Source organism: Aphelocoma coerulescens, chromosome 3 (assembly GCF_041296385.1).
Source record: "Aphelocoma coerulescens isolate FSJ_1873_10779 chromosome 3, UR_Acoe_1.0, whole genome shotgun sequence".
In the NCBI taxonomy this organism is placed as follows: domain Eukaryota; kingdom Metazoa; phylum Chordata; class Aves; order Passeriformes; family Corvidae; genus Aphelocoma; species Aphelocoma coerulescens.
In genome coordinates, this window is record NC_091016.1 from 28,378,411 (window position 1) to 28,397,426 (window position 19,016).

General features: G+C 39.8%; 1 long non-coding RNA gene across 2 annotated transcripts in view; it reads right to left on the minus strand.

Moving 5' to 3' along the window:
- Positions 1-18,180, minus strand: part of LOC138107835 (uncharacterized) — an 87,210-nt gene extending 69,030 nt beyond the window's left edge. Inside the window, exons 1-3 of one of the 2 annotated variants that reach the window (XR_011149724.1) lie at positions 18,066-18,180; positions 8,713-8,909; positions 8,490-8,564 (exon numbers count right to left, since the gene is read on the minus strand). This is a non-coding gene — a long non-coding RNA (uncharacterized lncRNA). Of the gene's footprint in view, positions 1-8,489; positions 8,565-8,712; positions 8,910-18,065 lie in introns of those variants that run through there. The other variant, XR_011149723.1, reaches the window with a different exon arrangement.
- Positions 18,181-19,016: the final 836 nt, after the last annotated feature.

A 19,016-nucleotide genomic window follows, 5' to 3' on the forward strand; every position in this document is an offset into this window, starting at 1 on the left:
CAGATGCAATCCAGGCCGAAAAGTCTTCCTTCTGAGTCCAAGACACAGCAGTTCAACCCAAGACACTGTTCTGTTCATCTGAGCCCTTCTTGCCAAGTCACTACATCTGGCCCATCAGTATGTTCAACTCAAGGTTTCTGGGAGCAGCTTCCTATGGCTTTGGGGTTAAATTGCAAAATCTGGATCCTAAATCAACAGATCAGATTTGTAAGCAAATGCAAGCACCACATTTTAATGCAGTTTGCTCTGTAAGTCCCTATGAAAAAGCAGTCACAAATTCAGGGTATCTACTCTTACCCCCACAATTCTCTCTGTGGTGCCAGTAAACTCAAAAAAAGAGGGGATTACTCTTGAAAGGATTTCTGTTTTATTTCTGCACAGCCAAGGCATTAGTTTGTCTTACTAGTTCCAGAATTTTCCTCCGAGTATCACTAAGGCTTTATTACCAAGCAGTAACCTCCAAAAATTAGGTATCAATAGCTACTTTGCCAAGAGCTTTTCATTGCAATGGCTAAAAGATAGCCAACTGCTTAGCATATTAGGCAACTTAGAATGCATTTCCAGTACTCCAGTACGTGTAGCCATTCAGACCTCCAAGAAGGAGGCTGAAGCCTGGGTTAGAGCCATCCAGGCACGCTACTCTGGAACATCACAAGAGTACACACAGTTCCACCACAAGACCAGGCTGACACTTCACACTATCAAATTTGGGCATTTTCAAAGCTGGCTATAATCTTTATTTCTTTCTTTTCTATTCCAAGACAGACTGAACATATAGGAAGACAACTCAAAGATTTGTAGGTGAAACTCCAATTTCCCTGTAGGACAGCTTTCTGTCACAGTTACACATTAAGGGGCATTTTTGGACTTCTTAAAAAATAGCATGATAAACTAAAATGCCTGTAAAGAACCTGCTGTGGTCCAGTAGATTCACACAGTGACCTGAATTATTTTCAGCATTAACCTGTGTTATCACAGTGGAATTATTGGGGTGAGAGTGAGTTCACAATTCTGTTTGCCTTTGTTCCCTATGGTCATTGATATCAAAAGCCATCCTGCATGTGCTGTGAAAATAGATAGTGTCATCATTGTATTAGGCATTGTTGAGATCTATCTAAATAGATATTCTCCCTAATAGATGGAATCATAGCCTAAGTTCTAGACAGTCCATTTCACTGATTTGATAAAACAGCAAGTTCTATCTGTCTGAAAACTTAATTTTATTATATCATATTTCTATTGTTACCTATTATAACATTATTTTAATATAATTATTTCTGTAACTATTATATTATTATATGTAATATTATGTGTTATAATTTCTATTGTAACCTATTTTCTATTGTATCAGCTCGCCTGATAAAGGTAAGACCTGTCCCTTCAAATCTTTCATTCCTCTCCAATATTCTCAGACTATCACAGATATAATTCTATACTTCATGTCTTTTTAACTAATATACTCCTTCCATTTAAAATAAAACCTAAATAAATAACAGAAAATAAGCTACTCTTGTGCTAATACCCCATATTCTGAACTTGTTAACAATTTGGTATAAATGAATAGCAGAAAAGTTATGTCAGAGTAAAAGAGAGCAACCTCCTGTTCACAGCCAAGCTTGAGCCAGCAAAAGCAGTAAACACAGCAAATCTTGTAACCAGCAAGTGTGGGTGAAAGGGTCAGCTTTAACTTTCTGTTGTTAATTGGAGATGTCTTTAATAGTAGTGCTGGTGACTCACACCACTGAAAACACAGGAAGAGATGCAGTGCATTAGGTACCTTGCCAGAGCCCACCACTTTAGGTGGTAGAAAGCTGAGATGGACAAGGAATGAGAGTTATGTAAAAGCCATGTATTTCCATTATTGGGTTTGCACAAGCATAGATTTTTGGTTTGGGGGTGTCATTGTTCTTGTAAATATTCATCTGGCTTTAAATGTAGCCAAAAATATTCTGCTTTTGTGATTTCCCAATCTGTATCCAGTCATAAGAACTGCAGCACAACCTGGCTTTATATAAAGGTATTGAAGAAATCATTGGATCTCTACCTCTGCTTAAAAACTTTACTGTATCTTAAGATGCTGGCTTCTGCAATGAGTGGACAATATTGTACAAGGCTGAACTCCCAGGCTTTTTCAATCACATCCATCTTCTTGTACATCAGATTATTTCTGCCAAGTTGGCTATATTCTTTTCCAAGCAAACCCTAACTATCAGGGAGGTCTAACACACTGTTCCTTTACCATCAGTTTTGTTTTCAAACATACAATGGTTTGGCATGACTCCAGTCACCACCAGGTGATTTTTGGCCCTTGCCCTTTTTATTATCTTCTATCTCTTAGGGAACCACAGATGAAACCAATAGAAAAGGGGAGAAAAAGAAAAAGCAGGAAAAAAAGAAAGACCTTCTCCTTTGCTTTCCTGGTAATGTGACATCTTGCCCTCTTGCACTGTATATTTCTGTCCAGCTGATGCTTTGTCCTAGTGGAATCGTGGTTCTGGTATTAGCTCCAAATGGTAGGCAGGCATTTTCATTAAAAACAATTACTATTTCCAAACAGGAGCTGGTTCCTCAGTTCCAGCCATTCTTGCTGTAAAACGTTCAGCTGAGAGGAGCAGATTGTTCCTGCTGAAAATGAATGGAATCTGGCAGGAAAACCTCATGTTTTTCCAATCCTAGTTTTTTACAAAGAAAACACTGGGATCTTGTTGAAAAATTACAATTGTTTTGGTGTGCACATAATTTTTCTCAGTTGAACTGTTTCCAGCTACAGGAGACAAGTTTTGTGCATACATATGTACATGTGTGTGTGAATATATATGTATATATCTGCACAAGCACACAAGATTTTGTATTTAATTGCTATGTAAAAACAATATTAATAAGTCAAGGAAGAGTAAACACTTTTTTTTGTTGTTAAAAAGCATTTATGCAAATTGATTTTTTAAACAGCTTCCACATTATGAACCTTCAAAAGAAAGTCAATGAGTAAAATACTATATCATAGTAACAGCTAGCCTCACTTTTAATACTAGGAGAAGAAAGAGGCCAAGGTGACTGAACTGTTTATCCCTTGGTTGTTCTCAGTAACTTAAAAACATTGTCAGACTGAATTATTCTGATGAAAATATCAAAGGAAAGAAGACAGAGGAGACTATTACACTCACGAAGGGAACACGCTGCAGACGTCCCCATATTGATCACCTGTGTGGATGCTGCCATTTGGTAATAAGTGGTTTTGTTTACCTCAGACAGAAATAGATAATAGGTCAGGCTGACCTTGTGTCCATATGAGGGTGGAAACACCTCCTTCTAGCAGCTGGTTTTTTCCCTTCCATGTGAAGCAGTCATGCCAGACAGGTTGGATGCTGGTGTGTCTTGTGCCTGCTGCACCTTGAGAGTTTAAGGGCACTCCCCAGGCAAAGTTCAGCCCACCATAATAGCAACCTTCAGGTCAGGTTCTGACCCTCTGCACCAACAAACAAGATCCTAACACTTTGGCTGTGCCATCTCCAGCCACAACCTTCAACACAATTCAACTGCCTTCACCTGCACCTGACAATCAAACCCAGAACTGGGCAATAAAACTTGCTCTACCAAAATTGTGCAACAACCTAGTACAATAGCACAGAACAGCCCAAAAGCTGATCACTTCAAGGATGTGCTGCCAAGCCCTCTGATGCACTTCGATCACAGCTGCAAATATAACAAGTCATACAAAACACTCTTGAATTTTCTGAGGCTGAGAAGTTGAGTCCCCAGTGGAGCCAGCTGTTAATCACTGATTCTCACCAATCTTTTGGGTCACCTTTTGACCCAACACCAATAAATCACAAAGGAAATTATAATGGAAAGGATGACAGTATTACAGTAACTGCTTATTTTAAAAGCAATCACCTGACAGAAAAAGGAAAAATGAGAAGCATTTCCCTTTTCTGTTATTGCCCAGTTAGTAGAATTTCTTGTCTCCCTTTCAGTTGTTCTCACCCCAAATTTCATCATTACAACAATAAAATTAGGTAAGTTAACAGCCACAAGGAAACTCAAGAGATCTGCTGGTTCAGCTCCTTGCAGCCAGGCAAGATCAAATACTTGCACCTTGTCTGATGGATAGCTGTTGAATTTGGACTCAAAAACCTTCACAGAAAAGTCCAAAACATCCCTTGTGAGTTTGCTGTTTCAATTGTTTGTCCTGGAAATAAGCATGCAAATCTACCCACTCAGCACAAAAGCTACCACAAAATGAAGTGCAGCATCGCTTCTCTGCTCCCTGCCATCTTCTGGTCGGAGCACACTGCTCCATCTAAGCCCCAGGAGCTTCCTGGCTGAACAGGGGTCAGCAGCTTTACACTGTACAGCTGTGGCACACTTGCCACAAGCCCACACTTAAAATCCCAGCTGCCTTGCATTGCACAAGGGCCATGGTTTCATTGCTCTAATAGGGTATGGCACTTTGCAGTCAGAATCCGAATGGCACAAAGTACATCGAACAAGTTCACACTTCTTCTCATAATTTAAAATCAGACACTAAATAAGGTGTCAGCAGGCTTCCCACAAGGATCTAGCTGTAAAGTCTTTATTGTTGTGTTTGCTTTGAAGTCAAGAGGAAAAAAAATTCTTGTTTGCCAACTTATAATTCAAAAAATGCCAGGAGAATATTCTTTCAAACAAACAAGATGCAAAAGAAATGCCGGCACCAAAGTGGTGCAGTCTTGTGAATTATGGAGTTATGGAATCATTTTGAAAGTAAATTGTATGCTACATAAATGTTCATGCAAATAAGATTAGATTTCTTCCACAGAGGGGGAGATACAGATCAGAGGTACCAAAGCTGTTCATGGTCTGCCATTGGGACTGTTTACTTGGTATATAGGTATGCAGCACATAGCAAAAAGAGGACATTCTAGTGTTGAAGTATATAATAAAAATGAGGAGAAACTTTCTCTTTTTATAAAACACATCTGAGCCTGCAGTCCTGCAACACATACTGCATAACAAAACTATTTCTGTCACTTGCAAATCTAGAAGCCTGCCTTTGTCAGCCATTTGCACATGTAAGGGATCAGAGCGTCTATTGCTCAAATGAATCAGTCATTTTTCATGAAATAAATTAAAGCTCTGAGCCCTGCTGAAGGAGTCCTTTTGTATTGTTCCAGCAATTTTGTTATATTTTCTGTTTGTGTTGGTTTTGTCTGATTTATACCATTCTCCAGTGATAGAGCCCAGCAGCATCCATTTTAGAGATAAAGAAAACACTGCAGGGGCATTAAAATGGCAGATACCAGACACCAACCCATCCGTTCAGTTCCATACGTCAGAGCATTCACCAGCACCTGAGCACAGCTGTGCCCACCAGGGCCTTGCACTTACATGTGGAAAACACCTCACTGTAAGTGCTGATTCTGTTTCTATTGTGTGTGTAACCACACATGTTTTTCTGTGAGCACCTAGTAGGCCTGAGGGTGGCTCTTAAGCGTAGGTGCAGAAAGGCTGCATCAAAAGTTTGCTGTTTGAAATGTCATTTTGGAGCACTACCAAGACCAAGCAGCCAACAAAAGCTACATTAAGGTAGAAAAAGCCAGATGTGGCTGTTGCAACACAGCTGTTGTGAGGTACCTCCCACCCTCTGAAGGTGCACAGAGCACGCAGCACAAGAACATATTACTGACAATCCATCCCACCAGCAGCCTCAGCACGTGGCAGCTGATCTGTGGGAATACCAGGACCAGCAGAGAAGGAGCACACGGAAAAGCTTTTCCAACATAAGTGTAAGACTCTGAGGTCAAAGTTCTCACTTAGCCTTAAGAAGAAGATTTGGTTTGGCAAACTGTCAAACCCCACATAGCCTTCTATCCACGTCAGGCTCTTCCTGAGAGGAATTAGCTGTGCACACAGCTCTGCTAGCTAGTGGCCTTCAGCACATGAAGGAGCCACAAGGTGGTGGCACTCTTGTAATGACCTAAACTGTGGGCACATGTCCTTTTCCTGACACAGCGTTTAACACTCCCAGCCAAATCTGTACCTCCTGGTTTTTGCTTTATCTCAATTCATGGGCTATGCAGTGTACATGAGCACTCCCCAGTTCACTCCAGGTCAAATATCATGGCTGAAACCACAATTTCCACTTGTGTAATCTAACCTGGCTAATTTTCCCTTAAATGATCTAAAGAGTGAGGAAGCAGTGACCTCTGAAGAGGAAGGCAGTAATATCTTCTATGGGTGCATTAGATTCAGAAGAGGATAAACTCTCTTGGGCCATAAAGGTGAAAAATCTGCAAATCCTTAAGTGGAAGACTGAGTTGTTTTCCTGCAAGTTACCTCCAATCCTAAACTCTAGTGGAAGTCAGACATCGTCAGTCCTGACCCCATTGAAGTCAAAGGCAGTTTTGTCATTGACTTTAATAAAACTAGGATTCACCCTAGGGTAAGGGGCATTGTGTTTTTCAGCAGCCACTCATGTGGAAATTTTGCTTAGATGACTGACTGCCTGGAAGGTACCAGTGGTAGGCCACAAAATACCAGAAATGTTTCTGTTAACCCATATACTCCAACATTTGAAGCTGCAGATATTGGAGTATGCTCTTGTCCTCTAAAAAGAGTGTGTTTCTATACCCTTGGCTTCTTACTCCACCTGAAGCTGGTTGTGCACCTGATGTACCTAACCCGTTGTTCAGCGGTGCTACTGGGTCTGACTGTTTATCAGGAAACATCAGGGAGTTTTTATGTTCTCACATTGTAAATAATGTGACAGACCTTGAAAGTATAATGTGTCTTTTTATAGCTACTGTATGCATTGTGGATTATAACAACTCCTGAAAATAGAGTTGAAAATAGGCTATTACATTCCCACTTCTTGTTCACTCAAATTCTGATTAAAAAAATCCATTTATAATGTACATTGAGAGTATAGGGAAATGGATAAAAATATAGTAAGCTGGAATCTAAAAATTAATCCAAAAGCATGCCTAGAAAATTCCTAAACTAATTTCAGGAATTCATCTGGTACCTAGGCTCCAGACTGAATAATCGTCTGAGCTCAAAAGAACTAACATACATATGAAAGGATATTTCAAAATTTCTCTGATCTGTGAGTCTGAGAAAAATTTCTTGCTATTTCTCATGGTTTGACCCCACTCAGCAACAGAAATGCAGCCAAAGTCCTTGGCAAGACTGCTTGCTTGAGCATTGGCTTTTCAGTATAAGAAGTCCTACACTTGGTAACACACATATAAATTTTTACCTGTGCAAATACAGTTTGGTATTAAAACTGCCTTGAAAATGCACACTGGTAAGGGTTAAAACCACACTGCAGTACAATAAAGCTTATGCTTAACTGAGCTGATTTTACCTGCTGTAATTAGAGAGGGCCTCACCTAAAAAAAAAGATAAAAATCAGAGATGGAAGCAAAGTATCAGAAAATTCAGAAAGGTTGCAAAAAAAAAAAAAAAAAAGAGAGAGAGAGATCCAAATATCCAAATATCAGGCTTTGCATCTTGGGCTTCTTTCTAATTCAGAAATATCCATGAAACCTTCCCCAAGCTTTTTTTAATTTCTTCAGGCTAGAAATTAGAGCAGAAAAGAGGGTGCCTCACAAAATTTCCACCAATTCCTGCTACTCCCTTCTGCAGTGTGTTTCTTCAAAGTGCTTATGTGCTTCCACTACTGGGTCAAGGCACACAACAGGGCTAGAAGGAACCCCAAAATTTCCTGAACACCATTCCTAAAGCACAGGAAGGACCCCCTGGCTCCTTCATGTTCATGCCCTCTCAAAAAAAATTTCCATCACTATGCAAATAAGGGAAGATACTCTCAAGATACAACCCTATCCCCACTTACAAGCTGTCTCTCTTTTGAGGTATATTTTATGACCACCATCCCTCTTTAGCTGCCAAAGAGCTTTCCACCTCATACTTGTGCCTTACAGAGCAACCACAAAACCCTGCAGTACAACAGAGCAGAGGTTCTATGGCTGGGACAACTGCTCTTTTCATCAATTCTTCAGCAAACCAGCTGATCGTAAAAGCTATTCTTGACTAGCCTGCCTTTGTAACACCAGTCACCAGGAGAACACAGCACTTACTATTGGCTGTGGCCCTCACTAAAAATACACTGCATTCTCACACAACAACAAAAACTCCCACAAGGGCCAATGGACAGCAGACTAAAAACAGTAACCAAAAGCTTTAAATTGCACAAATTACAAAGGTAGAAGAACTGAAAGCAGCATGCCACTAAAAGCCATCTGCCATCTTGGCCCGCCCATGTGTCCCTTCTCCCCAGCAGTGTTTTATATTAGTAATGATGTCTCTGTATTATGTATGACAGAGTCTCTGCTGCTTTGAGCAAGCAGTAATGTAGATGCTCCTTCAGTCTGGTGCTTTGCATATACACACTAGCTGCGGGAGCAGAAGATCTGCCTCCCATGTCTCTCTCTCTGGATGTAGTTCAGTTGGAAGGCAATATTCACATGCATATATTTTCCAAATCACATGTACGTGCTGTATTATCAGGACTCCCGTGCGCATTAATAATATACAAAAATTCACAGAAATAAGCATGGATTCAGCTGTGATGTAGATTAGATGAGACAAGAATGGACAACATAGAAATACAGGAAGAAAATCAGTTAGTCTGGTTATGGCCAGTTTTCCAAATATAAAACATGGTCTAGGTTTTTTTATTAATTACTTTTATTAGTGGGTTAATTACTTTACCTGTCACTGAAGCTGTCATTTATAACAGTCTTTGAAGAAAGGGAAATATGGAGCAGCCATTGGAATAGCCTGAAAGAAGCTTCAGAAATGCACGTGGAGACAAGGATGGGGCACAGCAGTTCTGTGAGAAGAAATACCCAAGATAACACTCTGTGATCAAGCACAGGTACAAGAAACAGTTTCTCAGGTTAACACATCTGTAAAGGAACAAAAAAGAGAGAGACAGAATTTGTTAGCCCTGGAAAGGTAAGAAAAAAACTGCTTTCACTACCTAAGCTAACAGGCTAGCTCAGGTGTTTTCATGCAGCCCTGCAAATACCATCCAAGCCAACAGGCTGTTCTGAGAAATGACAGTGACCAGGGATCAGAGAAAAGGCCATATTATTAATCAGAGAAAAAAGCTTGTCAGGAGCTGGTTCCAGTGAAATCACTACTTTTTCAGCTGACCTTGGAAACCACCATAGGGAAATGAAGTGGGCCATTGGCAAGTTGGTGGAAAAGTTTGTTTGCTAATTATACAAGTTCATTTATTCAGAGCATTTTGCAAAGTACTCAAGTGCCTAACCCACTTTCTGGGCTGCTGCACACTGGAAGTACATGATTCCAAAATGGTTAGTGGGGTTCAGTGGGGGTTCTCACAAGACACAGAGCTTGCAGCTCTCTGTTACCACATGACTACAGACATTAGTTAGTTCATCCCCAACTATCTGCTCAGAGAGATCTCCCCCTGCTCCAGTAACTTCCTCAGCTTTCCAAGGGCACTTGAGGAGACCTTGACAGACATCTGAGTAACTGTGAGGTTCTGTAAGGAATGTGCCATCACCACAGCTCAGCTCTCCTCAGGAGAGGGGTTGAAGGCACAGGATGTCCGGGAGATATCCAGGGTGAAGGCAGGGAGAACTGAAGAGGTGCATAGCACACAGAAGGGGTGGAAACATACAAAAACAAAGGAAGCACCAGACAAGGAAACTGCACAGAGAGAAAGAGGGAGGGAGAGGAATTATCAGAGAAGAAGCAAAGCAAAACAGAAAAACAAAGCCCAACACGTAGATCATGTGTAACCAGCAGCTTAGGGGAGAGCAAAGTCTGCAAATAACAGGAGAAAGAGATGGTGCCGTGGAATGGTTGAGTCCATGAGGAAGCAGAGGAACTAGAGAGAGGAATGAGCTGAGGTTCAGAAAGACAACAGCAAAGGATATGTAGTAGAGGTATTTTTCCATCTCCTTGTTAGAGCATTTATCACTGTTAGAGCAGATAGCTAGCACATGGGAATTGTTCCACAGCTGAGCTGGGGATCCCAAGCCAGTGTAATCTGTACTTGAGCACTTTGAGGATGTTATACACTAGCAGGTGTCCTGATTTTCAAAGGTCCTGAGCTCCTAATCATAAATTTCACACCAATCAAAGGCAGCTTCTTTCCCCTGAAAAGCTGTCCTGTAACAATAAAAGTTATTTTACTGGATTCATGATTTGTACACATCAGGCCCCAGCTCAGAGTACTTCTGGACATGAATAGCTATTTGGCTAGCACACAGTATGGGAATAAGGAGAGGTGAATCTGTTCTTGGGGTTAAAACTTTTCAGGTATTCTCCCAGGCAAGCTGCTCAACTCGTGGTGCCTCATGCTTGTGAGATGAGAACATCTAATTCTATAATTCCCCGGAATATTGGCCTAGGTGTGTGAAGTGCAATGAGATCCTCAGAAGAAAGGACTAATTTTAAGTCCAGAGAGTTGACATTTACTTGTTTTTTTCCAATCTGCTGTTTCTTAGAACTCCAAATCTAAAAAGGATGCGATGGTGCAGGCAACTGGCGGTATCACTGTCACAACAGCGACATCATGGCACACAGAGCCCCAGCTCATAAGGCAGGAGGAAGCACACGAGTTGCTACATCAAAAAGGACTGGCAGCACAATGCACTGTGTGGATGCCAGATTCACTGCTCTCTGAAAGCTGCACTTTCAAATCCAGCATTCGCCTCATGTTTGAGTTTAAGCTGACTGTAATAGGGGGAAAGTATATTTTAAAAATATTCTAAGCCTGGGACTTTGTGTTGCTCTTGATTCTTGCAGCACAAGGAGGAATCAGCAATTTTGCATTGAAATGCCACTGAAGTGTTGGTCTGAACTGAGCTTTCTCTTGGCATCCTGGCTGCTCCTGCCGTTGTAAAAACTCTCAGGCAAGGGTTTGTTTCTTTGTGAGAGATTTAATGAAGCTACAGACATCCATTTTAGCCAAAGTGATTTCATCTGTTTTTCCTCCAAGGCTGCCCAGCTGAAGAGTTATCATCAGAATTTTTCTCATCACAACTGTGAGTCACTGGTTGGTGAACAACCTACTATTCACTTCTTCCAGCCCCTCTCCAGACTCACAAACATCAAACAGTTCAGATGTTGATCAGAAAAAAATAGTATAAGTAAAAGCTAGTAGAGAAAATAAATAGTGAAGCTACTCTACAGAGATCTGTACATATTTTACTTCCCACTGAAGGTATTTAAGAGAGAATCTATAGACTAATTCCTGACTTCTGTGGATGTTGAGATTCAGGCTCATGGTTTGGCCTCATTTTTAGCAAGGATAGCACAACTACAGGATAGAGGAAGAATTGCTTACAGATCCAATTGCAGGACTGAAAGCCAGGAAACTACAAATATCAATATTATCACCACAATTTTCCCTTCTAAATCACTTAATTTCAATGCCTACTCATTCCTCTGTCTGTATGAAGACAGACAGACTTGCCTACTTTTAAATAAGTCTCAGAGTCACTGGCAGAGAATCCCTTAGCCCAAAGTCAGATTTGATTCTTGACCACTTGTCAGGAGTTGAATACGTAAATTACCAAGATTAGAAAGAGCAATTTCAAGGCAAAAGAGCACCTGTTTACAGGCTCTGAAGAAGCTTTGGAGAAGCCCAAACAAGTTCAAGATTGATCTTGTAGGCAGAGAAGTCCTTTTCTTACCAATTGAGATTTATGTTCTTTATGTATCACTGGAACACAGCTGGAAGTATTTCATTTCTGTCATTTGGGAGTACAAAAAACATTTCATGAAAAATTGCTCATTCAACATTCCTTTCAGGACTGAGAAATATAAGAAACATTTAGTAAAGACATCCCAAGAAACAGAAATATTTCGCTTATTTACATAGGGCATTACTTCAGAACAGAAAAACTAAATGAGGGTCAATATCAGAAAATATGCCCTTAGTCTTTAACTCCCATGGGGTATTACAGGGAGTTAATGCATGGGCTGTGATATTGTAAGCTTCATTTAAGATCAAAAATTTGCAGAATTAAAAAAAAAAAAAAAAAGACAAAGAATAATAATTTTTAAAAATATGCAAGCTTTTCACCATCCATTTTTATCTAGTGACAGACTGGCCCAAGAGATGTGATAATGTACCTGAGGTACTTGCTACAGAATGTCTGAACTGATAATCAAAATAAGTCAAACACAGGGGGAACTTTTATAAATTCTTAATAACATAAAATTAATTGGTGAGATTCATCACTTTTAAGGGTATGTTACAAAGAGACTTTGCTTGATGTAAAGTACAGCTATAAGCAGATATTTGATCAGTGTAAAAACGTGGATCATCATTCCACCATCACCAGAGACATCCTGATTTACTTAGATCAGTTGCTCTGCCAAAAGATGTGTCTTCAGGATGATTAGGTCCTGTCTATATACAAGAGGAGCAGCCAACTGCATTTTCATTAAGATCCCTAAATGAAGCGGGAAGATCAGGATGATGATGCTGGAAATTGTGTACAGCTGATTTAAATCCTAGTAGCATTTGCCTAGGAGTGAAAATAACTGTAGAAGCCAAATTGAAACTAATGGGGAGTTTGTTTCAAAAATTTACTTTCATCATGTAATGTTACATTTGAAAGGTACAGTCCAAGCATGGAATACCAGTGGGGTGTAGAAGTCCCCTTGCTCATTCGGAGAGGGATCCATCTCACACCAATGCAATGTAAACAAATATAAAACACATAACAGTGCAGATCTCTTGTTTATTTGAATGAGCTATATTCCAAACCACAGAGAGGTAGTCAATAATTCTGTAAAGACAGCCTAGAGAAGGAACAAAATTAAACCCCAAAACAAGATGTACTCATCACTTACTGGAGAGAGAGTGTTTGATGAAAAAATACACTGGTTTCTCCAGCAGTGCTGGAAAAAGACACAGGCATTAAAATAAAAAGCAGTATCCATGATGAAAAGCATAAGCAAAAATTAAAGAGATTATGGTCCAGCCCCAGCTGAAGTGTTTAGAAAACAGACAAAACAACACTTTGTGATACACGTAATTGCTCCCGAAAAGCACAAGCAGAATGTGAGGTTACAAAATCCCCCAGAAATACAGAAAGGCTGACAGGAGATATTGCTGAGAGTAATAACATATTTGTAATAATCACTACCCTTAAAAGCACAGATGTCCAGAGAGAATCCAGAACATTCCAAATTTATTGGGGGAAACACCTCCTGTTTTCCAGGCCTTCAGAGGGCCTCCAGTAGCTTCTACCTCAGACAAGCTCGTGTAAAATTGTTAAAGAAAGTGAAAAAAAGATTAAACTGGAAATAAAACATGACTCAAAGAATCCTTAGAATAAATCAATAAATGAAGATTAAGCAGTCACTTGGATTAGAAAGTACATATTCAAGAGCTCAAAAAAAAAAAAATTTACTAAGTTACTAAGAGAAGACCTCTAACCAAGACCTAAATTCTGCCTCAGTATCTGAAGAAAAAATAGGCAAAAAAAGTGAAAATATTGGTGTGTTTCCTAAGGGCTCCACAGAAGATTGATGCAATGAGAGATCAGGAAACCTGACCTCTGCAGCAGATAAATTGCTAGAAACTGAAATAATGAATAAAATTAGTAAACACATATAAGTATGATGTTTTGGGGAAGGTTCCAACAGTTTCTGCAAAAAGGAGTCATGCCTCACAAATGTGTTGAAGTATTCAATGAGCATATGGACTAAGACAGTACTGGGTCAACAGTGTGAACATCTCCACTTGCAGTGAAGCCAAGCATTCCCAGAATAAGAAAATTTTAGTAGCAGAAATCCAACTGTAAAATTAGTTTTCCCAACGAAAAAGTGGTTCAAGCATGTTCTTCACTATATTCATAAACAACCTGGGAAAGCAGTACAAGCGAGGTGCCAAAGTTTGCTGAGGATCCAGCATGGCTCAGAACACCCACAGCTGAAGCTAATTGTGAAGAGTGGCTGAAGGATGTCATGAACTAAGATAAACTCAGTGGTGGTGAATGGCAATTAACACATGTGGGGTAATATAACACTGGTTATAGGTACACAGTGATCAGCACTGCTCAGGAGAGAAATCTTGGAGTCACTTTGAATAATTATAAAAGGTCACCTTAGTGTCAACTGCTGTCAGAAATGCCCAGAGGGGCTTTTAGGAATTGCTAGGAAAGAAAATGAGAGAAAAACAGAATGAAAAAAAAAATCCATCTTGCTGCATAAATCCACAGTGCACCTGCATCTTGAATACTTCAAGTCTCTATCTCAGAGCACAGAATGCATAGAAATGTTATAAAGAGGGGTGGAAGAGCTGACCATAGGCACAGGAGAGCTTTTTTTTTGTAGTGAGGAATGAGACTGTAGCTCATCAGACTGGAAAAAAAGACAGCAAAAGAGGGATGTGATAAAGTTTACAAAAGCATGAATGGTATTAAGAAGGTGAACAGGGAATGATTACATTAATACACAGAGTTGGGGGCACTCAATGAAATTATCAGATAGAAAAAGAATTTTTAAAAAATTATTCTTCATGCAACACAAATTCTGATATTTGCTGTCACAGGGTGCTGCAAAAGCCAGAAGCCTTTTTGAATGGGTTCAAAAAGGGATTAGAAAAATTAATGGAGAAATAAATCTATCAGGGACTATTAAATACAATGCAGTCAGAGGTTTTGGAAGTCTCTAAAGTCCTGATTGCTGATGTCTTGGAGGGTAAATCTTAGGGGTGCCTCTGAATTTTTAGAAGGTGATGCTGTTATTGCATTATGTTATGGCTCCTCTTCAAAGCTCACCAGTAAATCTGGGGTGTCTCTTATGCTAAGCATGTATTCACATAAAAGAGATGTTCTCTGTCCTCAAAAAATATATCCTGTGCAGGGAAAAAAGCTCTAAAAGTCAGGATACTCAGCTTAGATTTGCTGCTGAATGTGAGAAAACACAACTCTAGGGTTTTTTTTCAAGCAAATGTCATTGCTTGTACTAGGTAATCAGAAATGATGGGATGGGATAAAGGATAGCAAGATCTTGTAAAGGGGATGGTTCCCGAGAGTGCCGATAAGATGCATTTAGTTAGGACTTACTTTAAGAAATAAGAGAACTAATCAACCCATAGGAATACTTCCTACCATAATACCTGAAGTAGCAGATTTATAGTTCAACAGTGTGAATGAAGAAACCAGATCAGGTCAGGACTGGTTGATGGCGAGTGAGCCGTGGTTTAGTGCACAAAGTGGACTCAATTGTGATTGACACACTAAGATTTAAGGACTCTGTGAAGTGACTTAAATGCTCCTTCTGTTATGCACAGGAAAACGATGCACGGCCATTAGCTCTTAGCTCAGGGAGCAGGATCTGAGTGCAGCAGCTTCCAGCAGGGACACTTCTACCCACCATCAGCTAACACTGGACAGGCTTCACTGAGCATCGGGATTTTCTCTCTGACTACATCCAAGTGAAGGCAGTGCTGCTAAGGATAGGAGGAGGCCCTTCCTCACTTTAGTTTGCATTGCAAGGCAATTCTTCTTCTATTTCCAAAGATGGAAATTGTTAAAGGCAGTAAACAAATATGTCATGATAGAAGACAATGGAGAAATCAGAATCTTTGTTCAGTCTCAGGTCCATTTACATTTTCAAGAGAAACTTGAGTTCACATGGATAAAAGTAATATATTGAGAGAAATTGCATCTGAAACAGAGCATGAGCAATGAACAGAACTTGTATTGGCATGCTGCTTTTCATCCCCTGTCAGCACAGTGTCTCATAAGAGAAAAAAAGGGTGGCCTCAACTCGAGTCCTGTGTGTGGTTTTGAGTGTCACAACATAAGAAGGATATAAAGCTATTAGAGTGTCCAAAGGGCAATTAACATGGTGAAGGATCTAGAGGGGAAGCCACACAAGGAGTGGCTGAGGTCACTTGGCTTGTTCAGCCTGGAGGACACTGAGGGGAAACCTCATGGCAGTTTACAACTCCCTCATGAGGGAAAGAGGAGAGGCTGGCACTGATCTCTCCTCTGTGGCAACAGGACCTGACGGAATGGCCTGAAGCTGAGTCAGGGCAGGTTTAGGTTGGATATTAGAAAATCTTCTTCACCCAGGGAGTGTTTGGGCACTGGAACAGGCTCCCCACCCAGGGCAGTGGTCACAGAACTAAGTCTGACAGAGCTCAAGAGGTGTTTGGACAATACTTTGAGGCACAAGGTGTGGCTATTGGGGGTTTCCTGTGCTGGGCCAGGAGTTGGAATTTGATGATCCAAGTGGGTCCCTTCCAACCCAGAATATTCTGTGATCCCAGAGACCCTCCTTCCAACTCAGATATGGGTCAAGTATTTGTACATCTTTCTTGTGCATGTACACAGCATTTAAAAATATTCATGCAGGACAATCAATGCAAGCACCTGAAGGTTTTGATTGCAGTTTCAGAATTATATATGAGCATTTTGGAAGCGCACAGCCAAATCACAGACACAGCAGAGAGCAACCTATGAGTCCCAGCTGCAGCAGGAGAGCAGATAGAGATGGGTAAGAGAATACTTCCTACTGCACACAAGAATGGAGTTCCCAAGGGAGCTGCCATAAATATTTTCACTGTAAAGCTTTGACCCTTGTATTTTTACACCTTTCAGGGTGAGCATGCCCACAAAACGCATTGAAAAAATGGCATTTTTGCAAAGAAAACATAAGGAATTCAGATTTAGAGTGTTAACATTTCAAAAGCACATTTCATATCAGGATAGGTCTGCTCTCATTAGGGAAAAGGACCCCATTTTACAGGAAAACCTCACAAGCCAAGCCAGTGTGTGTGGTAGAGAAAAAGAAAGAGGCCTATTTTCAAGTTCAAAACATCATACAAAAGTAAGGTCATGTTTCCAGCAGTTTTGTTGGGGTTAGGTTACGTCCAGTTCCAACAATGCTATACATATCAGGCTTTAAAATAATACCTCACTTGATCTTACTCAATAGAAAAGACAAACCACATAAAACAGGTGCTAGACAGCAATGCAGCCTCCCCATAGTTATCTGCTTTATGAACAGCAAACTCTTTAGCCCTATTATTGTTCTCTCATTTGCCACATTCCAGCTCCAAAAGGCACTCCAGTTCTCTAAATTGTTAGCAGCTTTTATAGCCAAAGATAAGTATCCATCACTTTTAATTTTCATCATTGCATCTGTTTTGTCATTTAGCTGCAGCAGGTTGTATTACAATGATTAATGAGGAAATGGATACAAACATTTTTATTTCGAATAGCAGCTCTCGGACAAGATCTGGAAAACAGAACCAAGCCATATGATTGTAAAAAAATAAATAAATACACACACACACAAAGCTAAACAAGTGGGCATTGTGCCACTATCTGTGAACACCCTTGAAATGCAAATATCTCTAGAAGGAAAGAAAAAGGTATATTTTTCACATTTACCCATGGTGGTGGTTTGTTTGCCTGTTTTTGTTGGAGGGGTTCTTTTTTATTTTACAATTAATTTGGCCCCTTTTATTTCACATAAATGTCCAGCTCAAGTGTGGCACATCAACAAATGGGTTCATTTGTCTTTCGGGGAAAAGCCAAACACTGCATTTCTATTCAGAAAAGGCAGCATATATAAAAGGTACTGCTAATAGCAGAGGCCTTTAGCATGAAAAATAATAATTTTTATTGCTCTCTCTAGGACATTTGCTGTAAACATAGTTCATCTGTATTTATATTCAAAAAAATGTATTATAGTTACCTACAAACCTAGAAGTCAAGACATATTTTACAGTTCCTGCTGAATGGAGAAAAGATTGTGAGGGCTTTTTTCAGAAAGCAGAAAAGTCTTTCAGATTAAACCCCCTTTAGAACAACCCTTCAATTCAGAAGAATTAACTTAATTTCCTTAATACTAGTATTATATTCACTTAGTTGTAAGATTTTTCTAGGAAAGCCATAAAAATTATAAAAATATAGCCACATGAAGGAACTATTCATCTAACAAACAAAATGTGAAAAACACAGATGAAGACTATAATATTAGACTGAGATAAATAATCTAGCTGGAGACCTATTAGATTCTACACTTTCATGTCAATGAAGCATTTGGCCTACCGATGTATTTTTGCCTACTCTGCCAGGCAGGGCTCAGGCTCTGCAGGAGAATACAGCCGTGGATCTCTGCAGGAAGAGAAGACCTTTTTTTTCCAAGTAAAATATTCTCTAACTGTGCAAGGGAGGTTGGCAGTAGATCTCAAACTCTGGCCTGTCTTTTTAATACCCCTACAATAGCTCAGTTGGATTGAGACCAGCTGTTGGTGCATTACCATTTGTAAATGCTTAAAGCAACTACTCCTTGTTTTCTTGGCAACATGTACTGTGAAGGGGGAAAAAAAAAAAGAAAGCACTTTCATTCAGACATTAAGAATTGCTAGATGCCAGCTTTGGCTTACACAAGCTATTGTTTGCACAGCTCCCTTCAACAAGTTCTCACCAAAAAAAAATCCTGTAGAGATAAATTGAGCCCCTAAAATTCTGATTTACACCATCCACTTCATTGGAAACAAGATTCCTTTTTATATCCAACCATTTAAGGTCACGGGTCTTTCTGAGTTTCAGTTTCTGCAACACCCCCATAAAAACAACCAGATTGTCTTAGAAATGAAAATTATAACTTTCTTACTCACTCTTTAAAAATAACAGTGATTTTTTTTCCTGCTAATATAAACATAAAAAAGAGATCTAAAATCAGAGTTTCAGCATATGGAAGCTTGGGTACAGGGGGAAAAGAAAACAAAAATTACATTGGCATTATACTTCAGCATTCGAGAAATACTGAGAGTCTCAAAATACCAGATTGATAGATTGGGTTGCCACAGTAAAAAGAGCCTAGTCACTGTAGAGAACATACACCAACATTTTTTATGATTATTATTGTTGTTCTTGTTCAGATGAAAACAGCTCCAGTGACCTTTCATTGCCTCGTGCTTTCCAACCACCCTTGCTAGAGCTTGGTGTACTGCAAGTGTCTAAGCATGAATGTGAGCATCTTGCTGGTTGCAGCTG